At 48.3% G+C, this 8,488-nt stretch overlaps 1 long non-coding RNA gene across 1 annotated transcript; it reads right to left on the bottom strand.

Moving 5' to 3' along the window:
- Positions 1-1,648: 1,648 nt before the first annotated feature.
- On the bottom strand, positions 1,649-7,501 carry LOC134477941 (uncharacterized). The gene is made up of 2 exons (XR_010050265.1): positions 7,238-7,501; positions 1,649-4,054 (listed from the first exon to the last, which is right to left on the bottom strand). It is a non-coding gene; the product is annotated as an uncharacterized LOC134477941 (long non-coding RNA).
- Positions 7,502-8,488: the final 987 nt, after the last annotated feature.

Below are 8,488 nucleotides of genomic sequence, written 5' to 3'. Positions count from 1 at the left end.
TGTCTCTAAGTTGCTCTTGACCTTGACTTGGCACCCATGAAGTGAGCTCCTTGGCACTTGCTCTGGTCAGCACTGTGGCCACCAGCTGCAGGCGGCAACTGAGGACTTGGGATGTGGCTGGGGACCCATTTGTGTGGCAAGTATGTGACAGACACTGTACTTCACAAACTGTGTGCAAAATACCCAACCTTGTTAGTAATGTTATATCAGTTATAAGTGGAACAGTATTTTGGTACATGGAGTTAAATAATAAAATACATAAATGTATAAAACATACGGTAGGGTTTTAGTTTTACCCAGACCTCTCCCTACGCCTCCTCTTTATGGCCAGCAGGTCCTGTGTATTTGCTACAGGACAGTACTCTGCCTCGAGAGCGCCCATTTCTATACCCCTTGTTTCCAGGATGGTGCCTGTTCCATAGTCCTGCGACATCCATCAGAAAGCGGCCAAAGGGAACAGGGCCCCCGGGACGCTGTAATACAGTAAAGGACTGGGTTTTACTAAAAGCCTTTCTTCCAGAAAGGATTCTATAAAGGACAGAGTTAGTGACTTCCAGTTACTTTTACTAAGGCTTTGATTCCTGGCTGCTACAGAAAGCAACATGTGGTACGAGACAGGAGAATGGGAAACAAGGAATAAAAAACATAAATGAGTGTTTTAATCAACTAACCTGGGACAGGCATGGTGAAAGACAGATTTAGAAAATAGCTTCTTTGATTTTTTAGTGTCTGGCACAGCACTCTATACACAGTACAGTACTTGGCTTAATAAATATATAGTTAATATATATACTATCTTTATATATTATATAGTTAATATATAAATGTATAGTTATTCAAATGAGTGCACATCTGAGAGAGAGACAGAACAAGACTGCATTTACCCTGCCTTTCCTAAAAGCTCCCAAATTGGAGCCCTCTGGATCACTCTGCCTGGGGCAAATTATTACCAGGCCAACAAAGCCTACCAAGTCAGCCTCCACTGAAAGAAAGCTCAGTGCCCAGATAAGACAGAGCGTGGGTGAAACTCGGACACTTTCAGCATGTCCCTAGGCTGACAGAACTGTTTCTTTACCGACCAAAAAATTACATGTGTCCACTCCTCTCCTACCCTCCGAGTATAAGAAATGTTTCTCTCCTCTGTGACGGCAAAGCCCTCTGATTGCATTTGGGGTTTGTATCAGTGAGCTTCACTGTAACAATAGACTTCAACATCTCAGCAGCTCATGATTTCAAAGATGTCCCTCTTGACCACACTGTGTGTCCTTGAGTGACCAATTAGGGCCCACTGGCATTGCAGGGCTGCTTCACAAGCCTCCTCATCCCAGCAGGCCAGCCAAGGACCCAGCCAGGCAGACCCATTTTGTTTATGGCAAAGGGAAGCAGGGAGACAGCTGACAGTCCATGTTAGGGCCACTCGTTCTGTTGGCCAGTGCTGTCAGTATGATGGAGATGTACACTGTCTTACGGGGAATGGGAAGCCAATAATTTTGCATAATTAATTCAGTTTGGTGTCAAATGTTTCTCGCTTCCTCAGAAAGCTCTCTTTATCAAAGTGATACAGGGGAATGAAACTCCCAACCTAGTGGATGTCCAGGACAAGTTCGTGTTCTCTAAAATTGAGAATGAATTTTAGGAACAACAGACGTTAAGAGCAGAATATATTTATTGAGAGAAAACAGAAGGGGTTGTGAGTGGGTTGCCAAAGACTCTGTCTTTTCTAGGGATTTTATAGGGTAAAATCACAAAATGAGGCAGGCCCAAGATGGGAACTGGCAAGGCGGGTGGGCATGAGGTGGGACAGAACTGTGGTCAGCCAGTAAGATTCACTGTTCAGATAAAATTGATTAAATGGGGGACAGATGTGAGACACACATACAGAGCCCTGACTCTTCTCCTAGGGGGTTGGTCTGATGACCCCTGGCTTCCTCAGGGTGATAGAGTATTTAGAATATCAGTTCTTAGGATGTGGGTGCATTTGCTTGATCTTTTCTCTTGAGGCCTGGCCTACAGCAGAGGTGTCTGTCTCCCCCACAGTTCCAAGGTATCTGCCCCTCTGCATGGCTCCCTCCAGGGCCCAGCCCTGTCTGACTGCCTGTAACATTTCAGTCTAACTCGGCTGCCTGTAATGAAATCTCTCCCCATGTCTCCCTCGCTCCTCCCTCACCATATGCAAGCAAGCTCAAGTCCTTCCCCTCGAAATACTCAGCTTGTACCTCAACTCCCTCCACCGCCTGATGGTTCCTTTCCCCCAATTCTCATAAAGGAATCAGGGCACACCGGCTGCCACCCCTCTTCAGCACACTGCATGGTCACATTTCCTACCCCATCCACAAAGTCTTGGTGCGGCTGTTGCCAAGGTTACTAGGGCCCTGACTTGCTAAGTCCAATGGGCATTTTCCTGTCTTCCCGTCCCTTCAGTGTGTGTCAGGAGCGAGCCCGTGAACCACCGGCAGGGCCACTCCACTTAGGAACTCCGCGTATGCTCTCCGGCTTGCTCCTGTGTTTGGGGCTGCAGGTTCCTTACCTTTGGAAAATGCTTGTCCTTCCTGTTGTGGGCTTGGGGACACCTCCTTGTCCTGTATCAGCTGAGGGCACTCAGAGGCAGGCGTGGACTCGGGCAGCTGGAGATTGAAGTGTAAATTGTGTTTATTGATAAAAAGCCATATGGGAATGTGGGTGAGCTGTGCGACCATCACAAGTGGCCCCGTGGCAGGCATCCTGAGTCACAGGTAGGGGCACCCTGGGCAGGAGCAGGAAGGAAGGACTGGGCCTCTGGGCTTTGAAAGGACAGGTCCTCCTCTGAGCTCTGCTATCACTGCCAGGGGAGAGATTTCTTCACTCTCAAGTGGACAGAAGTGAGAAGTCGGCTCCTCTCTCTAATGCAAATCCTTCAAAATAGAAACAGGCTCCAGGAGGAAGGCCAACTCCTTACCACCCAGTCCACCCTCAACAGCACCCTCTCTTTAACACCGAAGCCCCACACCTGTTCACTGGCGAGGGTGCACATAGCTGGGGTGTTTTCCTCTCAGTTCCGGGGGCTGGAATTGCAGGATCAAGATGTGTAAGATCACGATTGTGTCCCCTTGAGGGCTTCCTTGACTTACAGATGGGCCACTGCCTGCATGTTCTCATGTGAACTTTCCTTTATGTGTATATCCTGCTGTCTCTCTTTTTTGGTCTTTTTGAAGCAGGATCTCACTATGCAGTTCAGGCTGGACTTGAACTCACTCTGTAGCCCAGGCTGGTTTTGAGCTCACAGAGATCCTCCTGGCTCAGCTTCCTGAGTGCTGGAATTACAGACATGCACCATTATGCCCGGCTTCCCCTAGGTTTGTTTCTAGTTTCTATTCAAACATGGCAAATGTCTCCTGAAGCAGTTCTTTGTAGTTTCAAGTTGCTGTGGTAATTGCTTTCATATATGGAAGTCTGGAGAAACAGAAATGATCCACTCGGTAAGTTGAAGGTTAGCCTGAGGAAATGCAGAGCTTTTAACGCTGGTATTAGCTGACGCTCCCTGGGGGCTCCTCACGGGGAGCCTCCCCTTCATACACAGAGCCGGGATGCAGTAAGGGCTGCTGTGGGCTTCTGTTACAGGCCGTGGTAGGGTGCTTTGTTTGTTTTCACAAGACAGGGTCCCTCTAAATAGTCCAGGCTGACTTCAAGCTCACTATGTAGCCCAAAATGCCCTGGAACATGCAATGATCCTCCTGCCTCAGCCTCCCAGTGCTGGGATGACAGGCGTGCGCCACCACACCCGATTCTGGGCTTCTTTCATATGGATAGAAACCCTTTATCTCGTTTAAGCAACCCCTCCAGTGGTTTCCCATCATGTAGTTCCCGCTAGGTCTTAGCTGCTACACAAGCAGGTTAGCCAGACTCCTGCTGGGAGAAACAGTGTCTCCGGGCTTTTTGAAGCAGCTCATCTCATCTGACCACCAGGAACCAGTGGCTCGCTTTGTACCTCCAAGGCTGAGAGAGAACGATTTCTGGCTGTCTTGCTGGTTCCAGATCAGCTCTCAACTCCAGTCTGAACTGTGGTTTTCTGACTTACCTAGAGAAGCAAGGTAGGAGAGAGGTTACGTGCACAAAGTCAATGGATCATGCTACTAACGTATTAAAGAATGACTATATTATACTTAAAATATATTAAAGAATTAATGTGTCAAATGTATTAAAGTGTTAATATATAATGCTTCAAACATTGTCTAGCACAAAGGAAGACCATAGTGTCACAGGCAGCTGAGCTGGTTAGAAATATTTTAGGTAGTGAGACAGGGCTCGGCCCTCCAGGAAGCTGGCACAGAGGACCAGGTGTCTGGTGACCTTGGAGGAGATTCACACTTCTTGCTATGGGCCAGATCTCAAGACAGAAGGCAAAACAAATGCAACCACACCCTAAATATAAACCTTAGAGAGTAGTTTTGACCACCTTGAGAAGCCAGGAATCACCATCCGAAACCCCTATGGGAAGAGTCACTGACCCATAAAGAATGCTCACTTGCTATGTGACTCAGTTCCCCCATTTGTCCCTGGTTTGGTCCATTTTACTGGAACAATTAAACTTACTGGTTGACCGTAGCTCTGTCCACCTCCTGACCTTCTGCCTCACAGGTTTCCAGTTTCCCCCACCTTAGACCCACATCACCTCATGGTTTTGCTCTATAAACGTCCCTAGAAAAGACAGAATCTTTGGCAACCCACTCAGGACTCCTTCTGCCTCTGTCTCAGACAGCAGCTTTCTTCCTCTCAATAAATATTTCTGCTCTTGACCTCTGTTGTTCCTAAAATTCATCGTTCAATTTTAGAGAACACGAACTTGTACCAGACATGTAGGGGGTCAGGAATTTCATTCCCCTGTATCAGCAGAAGTGTGTGCTATTATTATGGACGTTATGGTTAGTATCTCTGGGGTGCTTTGGACCGAATACTGATAGCGCTTCCTAGTATTGGCTATTCTTATTTATTTAACTGCCTTGTTATTTATTGGAACATTATTTGAACTATAAAAGAAATAAATGTTCATTATTAAGAATACTAAAGTTGTCACATGCACATGCGTGTATCTGTTTGTTATTTTGTACAAAAGGCCCATACCATCCTATTTAATTGCTTCTCTTTTGCTAAGGATAGTTTGTACATCTTTAAAATGTTTGCCCACACTATTCTCTATGCCTGAGCATCAAAATTGATTCCAGTTTTTTTGCTGTTGTAAAAAACTAAAAACATTGCAATGAATGTCCCTGCCTGGTATCTTTATGCACTTGTGTGAGTCCATCTATCTGAAAAACTCCCCAAAATAGCCTCACTGGCCCAAGCCCACATGCAAGGCCGCCGACCCTGGAAAGCCCTCTAGGAAGGTGTCTTCCCGTGCGGCCACTGGTCCTGTTGCCCCTGCTTCTCCTGAGCCATTCTCCTCCATGAGGCAGGGGGACTGGTCCCCAAGTCCCCACCACCGGTCCCTTCTCTCCAAAAGGATAGTGCTTATCCATTAGTCAGGACTATGCCAAAGCCCAAGTCCTGCTGGCCGCCTGTCCACTGTCACCCCCTTGGTCAGAGGCGAGTCCCTTTGGCAGTGGCTGGGAGGTCCAGGTCTCCCAGGTGACATGCCTTTCGCCGGGCCACGTGTGGTTCAGAGCCTGTCAGGTTATGCCCCTCCAGCTTCTTCCTTCTGCATAAAAAGGCTGACACCGGCATCACCTCCTAGACCCAGAGCACACAGAAATAATAGCAGAAGTGCAGTCCATGAAACCGTGTTCTAGCTGCGCCCTGCCTGAGTTAGACTTGGGGCTGAAATTCTCTGTTCTTCCATTTCTGCATGTGTAAAATCGAGAAAAGATGTGTCCCTCCTACTTCTCAGTTATTGTGGACACCAAGTGAGATAGTACATTATAAATATTTTTTGGGAACTGTAAAGGGCTCTTTGGTTACCGTTATCACGTATTATTTCTGTTGTTAGTAGAGACGGTCACACCAGTAGCAGGAGTAGTTGTTGAATCCTTCTCTTTAGCAATGGCTTTCAAAGGCAGAAGCTCCGCAGAGAATCTCTCTCAGAGGAGGAAGACGGCCCCTTGTGTTTCTCTCCATTACCCAGGGCCTGCCTCGGTGTATTCACCCGAGTAAATACTCAGTATTGAATGAATACTGGGATGTATGAGTGAATCAGTGAATGAATAAACTGTATGTCTCTTTGTTCCTTCTATGACTTTCCCGGGGCATCTCTAATATATGTTTATAGCACAGCAACTAAGGCTTCTCCTCAGACTTTACGTCTGTGATGGGAGAGGATGTAAACTTCCTTCTCTCCACGGGAGGAAAGGCAGAAATTCTCGGCCAGTTTTTAAAGCCATATGCAAAACAGCAGGTTAAGCCCAGGTACAAACTGCCCTGCAAGGCGGGATTCTTGTTTCGTGAGTGGGCTTAGGAGCCACCACAGCAACTTTCAAGTCCTGCCTCTAAACCCTCCACCTGCCTCAGTTTTCTAATACTAAAATTGGGTATAGACACCATTCCTACCTTGTGATGCTATCGTAAGAATGGAGGACGTTAAACCCTAAAAACTGCCTGAATGCAATAGGCCCTACATCCACATAGCCACTGTTCTTAGACGGGGAATTGTAGATTCAGGGTTGATGAGTGTGGTCAGGGGTTGTGAGGGGAATAGTTACAATCAGGACACAGAATTTATAACACTGTTTTATGACGGTCACCCAGAGTTAAACACAGGAAGTGCAGGAAATCTGTCCACAACACTAAAGACCCGGAATATTCAGCCAAAGCCCTGGATCCCACAGCAGTGTCCTGCCTGAGTCCAGATGAAAACCTAGAGCCATGACAGTGCCTCCCAAGAGTCCAACTGGAGGTCCAGAGCCCACAACAAGGACTCACGCCAGTCTCTTTTACAGATCCGTGCTGGGAAGGCCCAAAGGTCAGCGATGGAACCTAGAAAGTTTATGCCAGCAGGGGTGAAGGAGCTGTGCTGGTGGGATGGGGGTTCTACCCCGGAGCTGAGAAATCATGCTCAAAATAAGGACCAGGGCTGGCCTAAAGAGTACCACACCATCCTCAGCGACACGGAGGTCCTCTGACAATGAGAACAGTTGAGTACATGCCAGGAAGCCGGCATGACAAGCTTCTTCTGGAGATTAAACAGCACACGTCTTCCCCTCCAGAACCAGGGAGCGATGCTCAATGTAAGGCCCAGAGCTCCCCCAAAATGAACCACAGTCACTCTCACCAGCAAGGTCCCGAGCTCTGCTGATGACAGTGGTCGAACTCACACTGGGGAAGCTGGTCATGACAGCTCCTCCAGGGGAACCAGCAGCTCAAACAGCAACGCTTAGGAGAACCCATAACGCCTCACTCGTCTTCTCTGTCTCCGTGCTGGTAACTTTCCTCAGGTGGCCATCTACGCTGAGCACCATGCTGATTTAATTCAGGTGGCCTTAAGTTGACCACCAGTTTTTAATCCATAACAATGAGCATTTGATGTTTTTCTCAAAAAAGTAGAAAACCTATATTTAGGTAAAATGTACTGATTTTTCAAAATACAATGGAGTAAAAACCATGGGTCATGAATTTTGTAAGTACAAAATTTGAATTACTGCTTCAAGAACTTTGCAAAGCCCTGCGTTGGGAAACAAGTGTGCATAACACCTCCAAAGGGCTTTACACCGTCCCCCACCACCCCTGACTTCCCCGGGGAGCCCCTGCCTGCTCCTCTCTCAGGTGCTACAGGACATTGCTTTTCATACAACGCGGTTAGTACCTGCACTCTGGAAGCCAGAGCATGTGGCCACAGCACCAAATTCCCCTACGGAACAGAGGTGCAGCTATAAATTCCGCTCCAAGGGGACAGCGTGACGCAGCACGCTGTCCCTCGGATCCGCAGCCAAGTAACACAGCTGGGCCCTGAGCGCAGGGTTGCCTTCCGAGGCACTAATCAATCCCCCCACCGTTGCTCGCACTTTCCCAGCCCATCTGCGCCCTCCTCACCAACCCCGGGCACAGCTGGCCAATCCGTGCCCATCGCCTCCTCCCAGTTCCACCCCATGGCTCCCCTCTCCGGCCCTGCCCGTCCCTGGAAGTCTCACTGCCCCACACCCCCACATCCCTACTTCCCCACTTTTGGGGTGCTTCTGTGTTCAGCCCCCACCACCCAGGCCACTGTGTGCTTCTGGGAGTCAGAAACCTGCAGTGAAGCTCTCCAGGGCGTTGGCATCTGTGCCAGGGGGTTGAACCCCTGCTCGGTCATCAGCCCACTAGGACCTTGAGCAAGCTAGTCAAGGATTTCCTCCGCTGTCCGGCGAATAATCACATTGCCTTGGAGAGTTGCTGCAAGGCGCAAATCAGATGAGGAAAGCGCTTAGTTCTGTGTGCGACGCAGGCTTGAGGCCGATTATTCCTAGTTTTACCTCCAGGTTTCTGGTAGTTTTTCATAATTCTTTCCTTTTGAAATCCAAATCTTCCATCCCTGGAGAGTGAACAC

This window comes from Cavia porcellus, unplaced genomic scaffold (assembly GCF_034190915.1).
Source record: "Cavia porcellus strain 051 isolate PalLab524CR breed Dunkin Hartley unplaced genomic scaffold, mCavPor4.1 scaffold_10, whole genome shotgun sequence".
NCBI lineage: Eukaryota > Metazoa > Chordata > Mammalia > Rodentia > Caviidae > Cavia > Cavia porcellus.
The sequence above is the reverse complement of the archived record's forward strand: the minus strand, read 5'-3'. Positions and strand labels throughout refer to the sequence as shown.